This window comes from Zea mays, chromosome 3 (assembly GCF_902167145.1).
Source record: "Zea mays cultivar B73 chromosome 3, Zm-B73-REFERENCE-NAM-5.0, whole genome shotgun sequence".
Classification (NCBI taxonomy): domain Eukaryota; kingdom Viridiplantae; phylum Streptophyta; class Magnoliopsida; order Poales; family Poaceae; genus Zea; species Zea mays.
The window spans coordinates 6,505,935-6,521,969 of NC_050098.1; the positions used below are offsets into that span (position 1 = coordinate 6,505,935).

The 16,035-nt window shown below is 47.3% G+C and overlaps 1 non-coding gene across 1 annotated transcript; it reads right to left on the reverse strand.

Annotated features, from left to right (window-relative positions):
* Positions 1-15,908: 15,908 nt before the first annotated feature.
* Positions 15,909-16,035, reverse strand: LOC111591234 (small nucleolar RNA snoR83). Its single transcript, XR_004857470.1, has one exon. It is a non-coding gene; the product is annotated as a small nucleolar RNA snoR83 (small nucleolar RNA).

The window sequence follows — 16,035 nt, forward strand, 5'->3', positions numbered from 1 at the left end:
AACAGCTACGTCGCTTCTACCCTTAAGATGTTTTCAAGTTGTTCATATACCTCGCACCCACGCAAAGTTTAGTCATCAAGGAAGGGTCGGCCTCGCCTCGGCAAAGCCCGACCCTCCCTCGGGGGCTAAAAGGGGGGCAACCCCCTCTGCGTCGAAATTTTCCTCGAAAAAAGATCTCTTCTGCCAGAATATCTTTCGTGCTTTTTGACTACTTCGAAAAGTGGATCCTGAAAACGACGGAGTACACGTAAGCAGCCAAGGCTGACCGAGCCGAGGGACTCCTACGCCTCCGGGATACGGATACCTCACTCATCACCTTCTGCGATAAGTAACTCACGTTCGGATAAGTGATTCCGCGGACCGGACAAGTCTTCACGTTCGGAAGTTCTTCTGCCGAAGCGACCCTTCGAGCCTTCTCGACTGAGTCGGTGACAGAGCCTCATGGACGGGTAAAAGTGCGCGTAAGCGGCAAGGCCGACCGAGCCGAGGGACTCCTACGCCTCCGGGATACGGATACCTCACTCATCACCTTCCGCGAGAAGCAACTCTTGCTCGCACAAACATCCCTGTTACCGACAAAAAAGTCCAGATACTCGAAGCAAGAGGAAAAGAGACGCAGCTTTACAACGCAGCGAGGGTGTGTGTTCTGGCCTCGGCGGCCGTAGAAGGCACACGCTACAAGACGATTTGATCCTGCAGGCTCGGGTCTTGACGCTGGAAGGGGGCAGCAGCACCCTCGGCATCGACGACACCTTCGGCGAGGTCCGACCTAGCCTCGGACGGCGACGCGGTCCAAGGATCTCCGCTCTAAGGGACGACGTCATCGCCACGCCCGGGCCATTGCCGCCAGGGTCTCCTCCGGGAACCCGGCCCGAGCGGGTGGTTCGGCCGGTCACCCCGGGGCCTCGGCCAACCATCTTCCAAGGGCGCCAGCCCGACCCGAGGCCTCGGCTGGTCAACTCCGGCGTCGGCCCCGCTAACAGACGACCCGGCTGGGCTCCGGCCAACCAGGTTTCATTTTCGAGCCAACTCTGCCCCTGTTCATGCTGATATCGCTACCCCTGGCCTCGGCTCATCGAAGAGCGGCCAAGGGGTCCCTTTAACTAAGCATGAGGAGCCTCGGACAACAAGGCCGACCGAGCCGAGGGACTCCTACGCCTCCGGGATACGAATACCTCACTCGTCACCTTGACACGGGGCGACTCACGCTTGGTGAAGCGGTTCAGACAACCAACAGGCGAGTCTTAGTGCTCGAAAATGAGGAAAAAACACGGCTCCGCGCCAAAATTACATACATGTTCAGGCCTCGACAGCCACAATGAACAAAAACACTGGCATTCAAAGTGCCATTACAAACGGAACTCCGGTTCCCCCTCCGCAGGTACGAACAACCCCACTCCATGGGGGAGGGCCTGCGGAGCAACAGAAGACCGACGAACGGCGCGTCGTCACCCGCTCCAGCAGCACCGACGACGACGACTTATGCTCCGGGGGGCCGAACAGCGGCAGCACTGACCTCAGGGCGAATGCTGCTGCCAAGAGGCCCCCGCCCATGCCCAAACTCGTGAGGCAAGGACGGGCAGAAGGCCGTAGAGTTGGAGGTCGGTCCGTGGCCGGCCCTGGCTATCTCGCCGGCGGAAGAACCTCTTCCAGCTGCCGTGGCAGACGCCGGTGCCGCGAGCGGCTCCGAAGCCACTCGCGTCCGAGAGCCAGGCACGGTGCAGCTGCCGGCGCCACGGACGACGCCCGCCCTTCCCTCCAATCACTGAGTGAAGGAGCGGGCCACCGCCCACGCAGGGGCCGACCCCAACTCGGCACACTCCCCTCCCCAGCCCTGGTGATGAAAATCCTTGAGGCTGAGGGAGGGGCAGAGGCCGCAGCCCGGCTCGCTTTCCCCCACCATCAAGCTGGAGGTCACCATCTTGGGTGACCGCCGGCGGAGGGGTGCAGCCGGGCTGCATGATGAAAATCCTTGAAGCCAAACGATGGCTGAAAGGTACCAACTCCCGCGGAGTTGCGTTCCTCCAACGATGAGGCGGAAAGACGGCGGGTATCCCCCATCCGGGGGCTTGGAAGGTGGAAAGACACGGTGCATGAGGGAGCGCGAAGACATGGTCTACTTCCAAGGGGGTCACCCTCCTTTTAAAGGCGACTATCCCTACTTGCGTCCCCAGCCGTCATGGGCTGAGTCTTCTCCAACACGCTCCAAGGCCCTCCCCTGCGGCGCGGGGGCTGGGTCCCACACGTCATGCAAACCGGCTCAGAGCAGAAGAAGCCAAACCGCCGCGCGCGGTGCGCACGACCGCCCAGCGGTTATAAGTGACCCTCCACTTTTGCCCAGACCAGCGGGCGAAAGGGGCGGGCGGCCATGCAGGCGGCATGCAACCGCGCCAAGTGGACACGCTTCTCCGACTCCCGACACGCCCAGCATGGAGGCCCAGGCCCACGCGTCACGCAACCGGCGCGCCGGATGCTTCATGCAAGAAACTGCACCGCCACTTGCGCCACCACCACGCCTCCTCGATTGCGGAACCAATACCGCGACTCGAGGCGACCCAGCGCACGACCCAGCAGCGCCAGCCTGGCGCGGCGGTCAATGCGGCCAAAAATGGGCCGGCAGTAATGACGGTGGCAGGCAGGCGGGAACAGCGGTCACGTCGTCAGCCAAGCTCACGTCCCATCTGGGGGGAGCAAGAGAACCCCCTCTCACGGCGTGAAGACAACGCGCCCGTGATCCGTTCCTCGAACGGCTCGCGCGCGCGCAACGGCCGCCCCGCCAACCACTCGCCCCGTCGCATTAACTCCGCGGCGAGACAGGCGGCGCCTCTGGCAGGAGAAGCGGGCGACGCTTCGCCTTCGCCATAATGACTGCGTCAGTAAAGGTACGCTGCGTCGTTCGATTTCGTATCCTTTTCCTTTTTTCCTCTTTCTCTCTCTCTTGCAATAGGGACCGGGAAAGGGGGATACCCCGAAAAGGATCCTTCCCCGTGAAGGAACCAGGCTCCGAGCCTCCCTACTGATCAGAGGTTCGAAGGCTGGCCCCCCCCGAAGGGTTCGACAGCCGCCTCAGATCGCGTGGGCCCTACACCCACTACTGGTCAGAGGTTCGAAGGCCGGCTGAAAGGGAAATAGGCTTTAAACCTTTTCCTAAATGATTTTGGTGGTTGAATGTCCAACACAAATAATTGGACTAACTAGTTTGCTCTAGATTGCATGTTCTACAGGTGTCAAAGATTCAACAAAAACCAATAGAAAGAACAAGACAGGGTTCAAAACAAAGGAGCAAAAATAAACCGAAGTGCTCCCTGGTCTGGCACACCGGACTGTCCGGTGTGGCACCGGACAGTGTCCGGTGCACCACCGGACAGTGTCCGGTGCACCACCGGACAGTGTCCGGTGCACCACCGGACAATGTCCGGTGCACCAGGGAGGATTGCCTTCGAACTCTTCACCTTCGGGTTTCTCAGGCGCAACCCACTATAATTCACCGGACTGTCCGGTGCACCACCGGACAGTGTCTGGTGCTCCAGAGTGAAGCGGCTCTGAACTGGCCAGCTTCGGGAAAACGGAAGGCCGCTCCGCTAAAAATTCACCGGACTGTCCGGTGTACACCGGACTGTCCGGTGCGCCAGCGGAGCAACGGCTACCCCGCGCCAACGGTCGACTCTGACAGCGAACAGTGCGCAACAGTACACGCGGCAGAAGTCAGAGCAGAAAGACAGAGGGGCACCGGACTGTCCGGTGCCACATGAGGACAAAGCCTCCAACGGTCGACCAGCTCCAACCCCAACGGATAGGATGACGTGGCTGGCGCACCGGACACTGTCCGGTGTGCACCGGACTGTCCGGTGCGCCCATCGCCAGCAGCCTTCTCCAACGGCTACATTTTGGTTGGTGGCTATAAATACCACTCCAACCGGCCACTTCAAGTGTGGGAGCCCAAGCAACATTCCAAGTCATCTAGTTGACATACTCAAGCCCTCCCAACCACATGTATTCATTGATCCATCCTATACACAAGATTTAGACCACTACAACAAACACAAGTGCCACAAAAGAGAGAGCTAGCAATAGAGAGCTACTCATTGAGTTTAGCACTAGTGCCTTGTGAGATTCATTGAGAGACAGTGTGTGCTACATCTTTGTGTGCATTTGCGCGTGGAGTTTTGACTCCCATCGAACTTCCTCCAAAGTTTTGGAGGCTTGTAAAAGCTAGCAAGAGACACCAAAGGTGTGGTGGTCCTTGTGGGATCGAGAGTGATCCTTGAAAAGAAGAAGAGCTCGCCGATCCTTGTGTGATCAGTGGAGAGAGGGAAAGGGTTGAAAAAGACCCGTCCTTAAGTGGACTCCTCAACGGGGACTAGGCCTTCGAGGGCCGAACCTCGGTAAAACAAATCACCCGTGTCTTGTGTGCTTATTGCTTGTGATTTGTTTGTTCTTTCCCTTTCTAAGTTTCTCTTGCATTACTCTTTGCTAATTCTATTTGGTGTTGCTTTAAGTTATATTCTCATTCAGTGAAGCAACTCATTGCAAGAGAAAACTTGTGTTATTACTCTTCTTACTTAAGCCTCTTGCTTTATTCTCATAGACTTATTAATAGTATTGATTTATCAATTCCGCATTATTTGAAAGCAATACTCTTTACAAGCAAGGACTTAGTTTTTATACTCCAATAATTATATATCTTGTTCTAACCACTAATCAAGGGATCTAGTTGGGGGATAAAGTTTTAATTTTCAGGTTTCACCTATCCACCCCCCCCCCCCTCTAGGCAACTTTCAATTGGTATCGGAGCTAGGCACTTCATCTTGAGTCTAACAACTCGAAGTGATGGCTCATAGAAGATCCCAAAAGAACAAGAAGACTCCTCCATCGAACACAACTCAAAAGGAGGTAACTCTTGAAATATTATTTGATGATTGTTCTAATTATGACTCATGGACCTCTAGTGTGATAAATGCTTTTAGAACCAGAGATCCTCGATTAGAACAAATTATAGACAAGAGTATTTTTCCCTCTAATTTCAATGGAAAAATTAATTCCGAGGAGGATCGAAGATGTTATCGCTTAAACTATCTAGCTTTTGACATCTTAACTAATTCTCTTAGTAAAGAAGATTATCGTGCCTTCATATCAAATTATGACGAATCAATCCATGATGCGCATGATATTTGGACTAGAATTAGAATCAAATTTGATGAGTCCTATTATGATAGTCCATTGTGTGCTTCTACTTCCTTTAGTATTTGTGATACTAACCCTTGCAAGGAAGAAGAAGAAAATGATCGATGGAGACCAAACGATGAATCCACCTCTCCAAAAGGTTTGTCTTCCCATTTTGATTCCCACATGTGTTGTGTGGCTAATGCAAATGATAGCGGAAGCACAAATGAGGATGAGGAGGAAGAAAGAAGCTTTGTGCAACTCTACGCTCGCCTAAGCCAAGAAGATAAGGCGGTCATGCTCAAACTTCTAGAAAGAGCGAGAGAGCAAGGCGAAGCTCGTCAAAGGCTAGAAAGTATTCTCTCCATGAAGATGCAATGCTTTGACGAGTTAACTAAAGAACATGAGGAGCTAAAGTGCTCTCATGTTGATTTGGTCCAAAGGTATGAAACTATTTCAATTGAGCAAGATAACGCTTTACATTGTATAGCTCAATTAGTAAATAAGAATACCTTGCTTAAGGACCAAGTAGAAAAGCTAAAAATTGAAAATCTAGCTTTTCAAGAAAAATATGATATGCTCCTATGCTCTCATGAAAATCTTAGAGATGATCATATCATATTAAACATTGCTCATGAGGTTGTGATAGAAAACTTAAAATTCCAACAACCTCACTCATGCACATGTGTTCATATTGATACTACATTACCATGTGCTAATGCTTGTTGTCCGTCGACAAGCAAATCTTCTTTTGAGCTAGAATTCATAGGAACAAAAGAAGACACATATCAAAAGCTCAAAGAAGAGAATGAGAGGCTAAAGAAGAGCTTGACACAACTTAAAGGGAAGTGCATTGCTCAACCTTCTCAAGATAACCGTAATCACATGGTGAAGAAGCTTGAGACAGGAACAACCGTGGCATGCACTACATCCCTTGAAGAAAATGTCAAGGACTTGAGGATTGCCAAGAAGAGGAAGCAAAAGAAGAAAAATCAACACCTCTTCCAAAAGCCTCAACCATGCCTCCATAAAAGGTAACATCCAAGGTAATAATCAAGTTACACTTCATACAAATGAAAATAAGAAGTGTAGTGAATGTTTTGAAAAGGGACACTTGATTAGATCATGTCCCTACATTAAAAGTGTCTTGATTATTAACAAGGATGATAGACTTTGTTTTAAATGCTCCAAGAAGGGACACTTACTTAGATCTTGTCCCCATATAAAACAAAGAGGCATAGGGTTAGAAAAGAAAGTTTTTACTAACCATGTAGCAAGCAACAAACAAGGAAAGAAGAAAGCTTCAAAACTTGAAAAACGCATATACTACACATGCCGAAAGAAGGGACATCAATGCAAGAATTGTCCCATTGGTAACAATCCCACTCCTAACTTGTCAATTAATTTTCATGTAACTAGGCAACCCAAAATTGCAACTTGTGCTAGAAAGGTAATGAGCCTACCTAGTGCTAACACAAAGGACTTTTGGGTTCCTAGATCTTTGTTGACTAACCGTGATGGACCCATCAAGCGATGAGTACCAAAATGTGCTTGACAAGCTTTGTAGGAGGAGGAGATGATATGAAGCTTTGGGGTGCTTGAGGAAGCTAATTCAATTCTTATCAACTCAAGCTTCAAATGATCTACATATTCAAGATTGACCCAAGGTTAATTCAATTTATTATATTCAAAACCCATATCATCTCGGGAAAGATATTGATGCTGTAGGAATTAAAGAATTATCATGTGCGGAAAGACCAAGGCCTACAACATGGAGGAAAGTCAAAGGATGGTAACACTTATGTTCTTAAGTGCAATTATCTTAAAATCATCATATGACTTGTGTAGTCCATTGAAATTAGAAGCACTTAAGATGTTTTTAAAATTATGTCACCATTCTTTGAAGAAATTCCTCTCATATGGTAGATTGCATATTCATCATTTTCATATTATGGCAATCTACATGCTTTAAATTGTTGCAAAGTTCCCATGGCATGTTTTTACTTTAATTATCCTATTATTGCCATGATCTAGATATAGATAGAGATTCCATGTTCTTAAAGGAATAAGATGTCATGTAAGGAATTCAAATCTTTAGGACACTTATAAAAGGGAATCTTTCTTTATGTCTAGAATTGTGAGACTAATGTTTTTATCTAAGTAACCCAAGTAGTCTCATATTTAGAGAATAAGTTTCTCTATGGAAATGCGCAATCCATCATGTCAAGGAAAATCAATCCAATAATTTATGTTGTATGTATTATTGCTTAAATTGGATTTGATTCCTCTACAGTTATCGCTTTCCATATCATGAATTAAATTTATTCCCATGATCTTAAAGGATTGGTTATGCTTGTTTTATGAGTTAAAATTGGCATAACATCTTCTATGGATAATCTAGTTCATGCTATGAAGTTTCCATTCCTTATCAAAATGGTTACAAAAAGGGAAACTAGTGCTTGTGTTGCCATTAACCTCTCGCTTGAGCTTACTTATGAAAATCAACAAGAGAGTATGTGCAAGTTTAAAGACACAAGCCTCAAAGGGTTGATCTTCACCCATAGGTAAAAGCAAAGGTATGGGAACTCATCTCCTTAACCAAATGTAGTTCCCATCAATGACTGTTTACTAATTATATCTTTGTGAAGAAATAGATTCTTTATTGAATTTAAATTGGCTAAGACGTGCATTCAACCTCAATCTCTTTAATGCACTTGTCCATTAGAATCTATTTCATACCTTTGCTATAAATGTTCTCATATTGACTTGTTTTTAAAGTAATGATTAATAAACTCAATATGAAGAAGTAAATTCCTATGATTGATCAAATGGTTAAATAGTGCATATTCCTCTTTTCCTATGATGTGCACTAATGCTAGGGATTTTACTTCATGTCTGTGTGACTTATGGATGATGAATTGTTCATATTTATTTTCAAAAAAATCATCATTCATCATGTACTCCCTTGCTCTATTGACATCTCTCTTGAGTATTTTCAATAAGTTTGGAAGGAAAAAGAGACAACTACAAAGGGAGGACACTCAAATGAAAAAGGAAGAACATCAAGAACAACAACACCTACTTGGACAATAAGGTCTTCACAACAATCAATGGTGTAGTTGTAAGCATTCTAAATCTTTTTCATTGTGAGAATACAAGGCTTAAGTTGTTTATTGCAAATTATATAAGCCTTGATCAAGATGTATAATGGGTCTCCCTTTATGTCTTTAAAAGTGAATGCATCGAAATCAATTCTTTCAATTACTTGATGCATATCTTTAGAGGGAGTCCATTCCTATATTTTGATTATGTTAAGACTATTGCTTTATCTTAGTAATTTCATATAGTCTCTTACATGAGAATAATGTTTCTCATAAAGTATGCTACTTCACATCAATCCAACTTGTTAAAATAATGTCGCTTTTATCAAGGATTGTTGCTTTCAATTGGTAGATTGCATATTCATCATTTTCATATTATGGCAATCTACATGCTTTAAATTGTTGCTTTCATTGCTAAAGTAGCTTGCTTATTGGATTCTCTCATTTTAAGCTTAATTCATATTCCAATATGTTACTCTCTTGATCGCATCCATTGTTTGTTTGATCATAGAATAACATCAAATGACACTTAGTGCCTCATTCCTTCAAATCGATATCTCTCTAAGATATGCTCTAGGTTAAAAGGAGAATTCATGTTTCATTTCTGCAATTTGTGATCCACTTGATATATGTTAATCATGACTTGGAAAAGGATCACTAGTTGTAGAGCTCTCTCTTGTGCAAAATATTTCCATATATTGTCTTGAGTATAGGTCTTAAGCAACTAAGACTAAGGACAATGCACAATGAAGATAGCGTCTCTATGTGAAGGTTCAAAAGGGTAAAACTACTTCATTTCATTCAAACTTGTACCTAAATCTTCCTTTTCTATACTTTCTTTACATATCTTGTATAAAAGGAAGAGAAAGCATGTCCATGCATTTTTCCCTGCTTCATACCTAGTTTAACCTCTCAAACATTTCATTCCTGCATTTATGCATCTTTGTTAAAACTGGATGAAGTAATCTTATTGTCAAAGAGCTTAAAGCTTAACCTTGTAACGAGGATAAGCTGCCTTTGTTCCAAAGGTGGATGGTCCTTAAGCCTCTTTGAAATCCTTAAGGGAAAATGCTTAAGTCACTTATAACATGCTTTTATAAGTGCATAAACTGTCACGAGCATCACACTTATACTAGGACACAATGCACTTCACATTCTGTATGGTATAGATATGTTCTCATTAACCTCATTATGTGCAATTGACATTTCAAGGCCAAAATATGTATTCCTATCAAGGCACATATTTAGGGGGAGCAATCTATATTATATAGAACTCTGATCATGCTTAATTGACATATCTTTTGATCATATCTCTTTCATTTTGGTACAAATGCATATATCTTATTATTCTCGTACCATGACTACGACTAATATGTTTCCAAGTATATTTCTATACTAAGTCGTAGATTGAAAGTGAAATGGAGTCTTCGGCGAAGACAAGGCTTCCACTCAACTCTATCGGTACCATTTATCCTTCGTCATCACTCCACACTAGCTCTCCACATTGGTATAATCTTTCACTCATATATTATTTGCCAAAGGGGGAGACAACTTACAAAAGGGCTTATATTTCACTCAAAGTATCCGTTTTTGGCGATTCATGCCAAAGGGGGAGAAAGTATTAGCCCAAAGCAAAAGGACCGCACCACCACCAATTTTCAAAATTTAAAAGGTCTTGAAATGATGAATTTTCAATTGGTATAGTCTTTCAATTTGGTTTTAAAGAAGTATTTTCAAATTGGTATCTTACTTGTGATATAATTTCAAATTGATATACCCTCTTCAAAATTAATATCAAAACCCTCTTGAACACTAAGAGGAGGATTTCATTAAGGGGGAGTTTTGTTTAAGTCAAAGGAAAAGCATTTGAAACAGGGGGAGAAAATCTCAAATCTTGTAAATGCTTCTCAAAATTCTTATTCATCTACCTTTGACTATTTGCAAAAGACTTTGAAAAGAATTTCCAAAACGTTTGCAAAAACAAAACATGTGGTGCAAGCATGGTCCAAAATGTCAAAAATATAAAGAAACCATTCATGCATATCTTATGAAATCAATATTGGTTTAATTCCAAACAATCTTTGCACTTACCTTAGGCAAACTAGTTCAATTATGCTCTTATATATTTGCTTTGGTTTGTGTTGGCATCAATCACCAAAAAGGGGGAGATTGAAAGGGAAATAGGCTTTAAACCTTTTCCTAAATGATTTTGGTGGTTGAATGTCCAACACAAATAATTGGACTAACTAGTTTGCTCTAGATTGCATGTTCTACAGGTGTCAAAGATTCAACAAAAACCAATAGAAAGAACAAGACAGGGTTCAAAACAAAGGAGCAAAAAGAAACCGAAGTGCTCCCTGGTCTGGCACACCGGACTGTCCGGTGCACCACCGGACAGTGTCCGGTGCACCACCGGACAGTGTCCGGTGCACCACCGGACAATGTCCGGTGTACCAGGGAGGATTGCCTTCGAACTCTTCACCTTCGGGTTTCTCAGGCGCAGCCCACTATAATTCACCGGACTGTCCGGTGCACCACCGGACAGTGTCCGGTGCTCCAGAGTGAAGCGGCTCTGAACTGGCCAGCTTCGGGAAAACGGAAGGCCGCTCCGCTAAAATTCACCGGACTGTCCGGTGCGCCAGCGGAGCAACGGCTACCCCGCGCCAACGGTCGACTCTGACAGCGAACAGTGCGCAACAGTACACACGGCAGAAGTCAGAGCAGAAAGATAGAGGGGCACCGGACTGTCCGGTGTGCACGGACTGTCCGGTGCCACATGAGGACAAAGCCTCCAATGGTCGACCAGCTCCAACCCCAACGGATAGGATGACGTGGCTGGCGCACCGGACACTGTCCGGTGTGCATCGGACTGTTCGGTGCGCCCATCGCCAGCAGCCTTCTCCAACGGCTACATTTTGGTTGGTGGCTATAAATACCACTCCAACCGGCCACTTCAAGTGTGGGAGCCCAAGCAACATTCCAAGTCATCTAGTTGACATACTCAAGCCCTCCCAACCACATGTATTCATTGATCCATCCTATACACAAGATTTAGACCACTACAACAAACACAAGTGCCACAAAAGAGAGAGCTAGCAATAGAGAGCTACTAATTGAGTTTAGCACTAGTGCCTTGTGAGATTCATTGAGAGACAGTGTGTGCTACATCTTTGTGTGCATTTGCGCGTGGAGTTTTGACTCCCATCGAACTTCCTCCAAAGTTTTGGAGGCTTGTAAAAGCTAGCAAGAGACACCAAAGGTGTGGTGGTCCTTGTGGGATCGAGAGTGATCCTTGAAAAGAAGAAGAGCTCGCCGATCCTTGTGTGATCGGTGGAGAGAGGGAAAGGGTTGAAAAAGACCCGTCCTTAAGTGGACTCCTCAACGGGGACTAGGCCTTCGAGGGCCGAACCTCGGTAAAACAAATCACCCGTGTCTTGTGTGCTTATTGCTTGTGATTTGTTTGTTCTTTCCCTTTCTAAGTTTCTCTTGCATTACTCTTTGCTAATTCTATTTGGTGTTGCTTTAAGTTATATTCTCATTTAGTGAAGCAACTCATTGCAAGAGAAAACTTGTGTTATTACTCTTCTTACTTAAGCCTCTTGCTTTATTCTCATAGACTTATTAATAGTATTGATTTATCAATTCCGCATTATTTGAAAGCAATACTCTTTACAAGCAAGGACTTAGTTTTTATACTCCGATAATTATATATCTTGTTCTAACCACTAATCAAGGGATCTAGTTGGGGGATAAAGTTTTAATTTTCAAGTTTCGCCTATCCACCCCCCCTCTAGGCGACTTTCACCGGCCCCCCAAAGGGTTCCACGGCCGCCTCAGGCTACTCGGGCTCCGCGCCCATTACTGATCAGGGTTCGAAGGTTGGCCCCCGAAGGGTTCACAGACGCCTCAGACGCCGAGCGAGGGATGACCATGGGTACGTTCGATACATAACCAAGGCTCGGGCTGCGCTCCCGAGGTACCCTAGGACATTTCCGAGACTAGCGGGAGCGATCTTGTAACGGAATCCCATCAGAGGGAGACATCGAGCCCTCGGACCCCGTCGCCAGGGGACCGGGTCCGACAGATCACCCGCAGGTACTTTTGGGCGTGCCTCTGGGCCCCTAGCCGACCCCTAACGAACGGGGCACGGACGTCCACTCGGATTACCCGCTTGCAGCTCACCGGAGACACCATGTTCGGCGCCCATCGAGGGCAACATGGCGCTTTCCCCCCCTCCTCCTTGCGGAAAGGCGATGCAGGGGCGTATGTAAAAAAAGCCGAGTCTGTCCCTGATCGCCCTCTCGCCCTGTGCAGAGGCTCGGGGGCTGCTCTCGCAAACCCGGCTCCGGCCGAACCGTTGACAGCGTCAACATACCAGCCCGAGAACTTGGGACCCGACCGTACACCCGGGCTACGGCCAGCTCGCATGAGGGAACAACCAGACCAGCTGAAGCATTGCGCGAGGCATTAAAACCTCGAAGGAGTGAAACCACTCCTCCGAGGCCTCGGGGGCTACACCCGGCGGGTGCGCTCGCGCGCACCCGCTGGAACAAAATGCAACCGAAAAAGGCTGGTCCTCTTGCAAAAAAGTGCGACGAAAACCTCCAAGCGAGTGCTAACACTCCCTTCGAGGCTCGGGGGATACTGTCGGGGACCATAATTAGGGGTACCCTCAAGACTCCTAATTCTCAGCTGGTAACCCCCATCAGCATAAAGCTGCTAAGGCCTGATGGGTGCGATTAAGTCAGGGATCGGTCCATTCGAGCGATTCGATCACGCCTCGCCCGAGCCTAGCCTCGGACAAGGGCAGCCGACCCCGGAGGATTTCTGTCTCGCCCGAGGCCCCCCTCCGACGGCGAACATATTTCCGGCTCGCCCGAGGCCCTGCCTTCGCTAAGAAGCAACCCTGACTAAATCGCCGCGCCGACCGACCAAATCGCAGGAGCATTTAACGCAAAGGTGGCCTGACACCTTTATCCTGACGCGCGCCCCCCGGCAGAGCCGAAGTGACCGTCGTCACTTCGCCGCTCCACTGACCGGCCTGACAGAAGGATAGCGCCGCCTGCTCCACTCCGACTGCAGTGCCACTTGGCAGAGTGAGACTGATAAGCAGTCAGGCCCTGCCAAAGGCACCATAGGAAGCTCCACTCCGCCCGACCCGGGGCTCGGACTCGGGCTAAGTCTCGGAAGACGGCGAACTCCGCTCTGCCCGACCAGGGGCTCGGACTCGAGCTAAGTCCCGGAAGACGGCGAACTCCGCTCCGCCCGACCCAGGGCTCGGACTCGGGCTAAGTCCCGGAAGACGGCGAACTCCGCTCCGCCCGACCCAGGGCTCGGACTCGGGCTAAGCCCCGGAAGACGGCGAACTCCGCTCCGCCCGACCTAGGGCTCGAACTCGGGCTCAGCCCCAAAAGACGACGAACTCCGCTTCGCTCGGCCCCAGGGCTCGGACTCCGCCCTGGCCTCAGCCGACGACCTCCGCCTCGCCCGACCCAGGGGCTCGGACTCGGCCTCGGCCACGGAAGACAGACTCGACCTCGGCTTCGGAGGAGCCTCCACATCGCCCAACCTAGGGCGCAGGCCAGCCACGTCAACAGGAGGCGCCATCATCACCCTACCCCGAGCTGACTCGGGTCGTAGGGAACCATACCGGCGTCCCATCTGGCTAGCTCCGCCAGATAGGCAATGATGACGCCCCGCATGCTCTGTGACGACGGCGGGTCTCAGCCCCCTTACGGAAGCAAGAGGACGTCAGCAAGGACCCAACCGCTCCGACAGTTGTCCCTCCGCCAGGCTCCATCGCTCCTCCGACGGCCACGACATCACACCAGCTAGGTGCCAAAATCTCTCCGGCTGCCACGACGGCATGTACTTAGGGCGCTAGCTCTCCCCCGCTAGACACGTAGCACTCTGCTACACCCCATTGTACACCTGGATCCTCTCCTTACGCCTATAAAAGGAAGGACCAGGGCCCTCTTAGAGAGGGTTGGCCGCGCGGGGACGAGGACGAGACAGGCGCTCGCTTGGAAGCCGCTCGCTCCCTCACCCGCGTGGACGCTTGTAACCCCCTACTGCAAGCGCACCCGACCTGGGCGCGGGACGAACACGAAGGCCGCGGGATTCCCACCTCTCTCACGCCGGTCTCCGGCCGCCTCGCTTCTCCCCCCTTCGCGCTCGCCCTCGCGCTCGACCCATCTGGGCTGTGGACGCGGCGACACTCACTCGTCGGCCCAAGGGACCCCCCGGTCTCGAAACGCCGACACTCTTCCTTATTTATTGTTTTCAAAGGAGATCGTTGATCGGGTAAGAGTTACGTCTATTCCTAACCATACATGTGGCTGTTAGACCAATGATTTGCTTCGCTACATATATTGTCCTGCTTCAGCCCCACTTTGATTATATGTCCCGAGTTGTGGACCGACTCTTAAAATTGATAGCCAACTGTACAGGTTTGTCTCGTTTAAACAGATCTAAAACAATCTGATGTATAAATATATATATAACAGCCTCCTAGGGCTAGTATTTAAATCACATTTGAGTTTTAGAGAATTATGATGCTTCAAAAGACTCATCCTTAAATTATAAATACGCAATATATAAATCTCATACAAAAAATACATCTCTAATGAATTATCTCTCCTTTATAGAGAGAATATCTTCTAGTTGATATTATAGTTCCCTCCTGGAACATTTCTAAGAAGAAATAAAGTTTGAATTGAATATCAAAATTCTTTAATCTCAATAAAGGGATAACGACCTCTATAGAACAAAAAGGAATAATATAAGGTAACTTAAAGCACGTGTGATAAGCTCTTGTGATTCCACGAGTAGTACTTATGGTATGCTAATGTATGTTACGATGTAGGTAGACAGTCTGCTCTCAAATATATGCCAAAGGGTGTCGATGGACGCCCCGCTCTTGAATTATTTCCAATTATATGATTTAGGCAGGTGTAAATTTACTAAATTCATTAGTATAAATCAATTTGAACTGTGAATTGTCCATCTATTCATGTGTTATTGCCTCACATTGATTTCTACATATCTATTCATGTGTTATTGCCTCACATTGATTCCTAATGTAGTTTGATTTGGTTTATTGTGCATATTTAATCATTTGGCTAATTTTGTTCTAGGGTCCCAGGATGAGAGAGTAAGGGGGTGTTTGGTTCTGTGGACTAAAGTTTAGCCCGGATCACATCAAGCGTTTGACTTTCAAATATGAGTATGAAATATAGACCCAACCAACTGTACTAGATTCGTCTCACTTTTTAATCTTCGGCTGAGAAATTAGTTTTATAATCCAACTACATTTAATACCCCGAACGGAGGTTCAAACATTCGATGTGATAGGGGCTAAATTTTAGCAGGGGCAAACCAAACACCCCTAAGTCAAGTCGGTTTAAAGTTGGTACCATTTGAAGGCAACATGTTACAGTCCCAGAAATATTTTATCATTGGATGCTGAATTATGTTCTTTTGTGTTTTTTATTTGATCTGGATTAAAAATATGACTAATTTGAAAAAGGGATATGTCCTTGAGAATCATATTACATGAATGCTTAAGCGATACGGTTTCCCAAAAAAAGATTAAATAGGATGTAAATTCAGGGCAATACGTGGGATAACAGCAAGAAACAGTTGTAATGTGTGGTGAGTTACTAATGAAGCACCTCCACGGGGAAGAAGGCGCTATCAGCGAAACTCCCAGGGAACATCGATCTCGGCCTCCCATGAATCGGAAGAACAGCTAAGCAAGTAAATCCGGGAT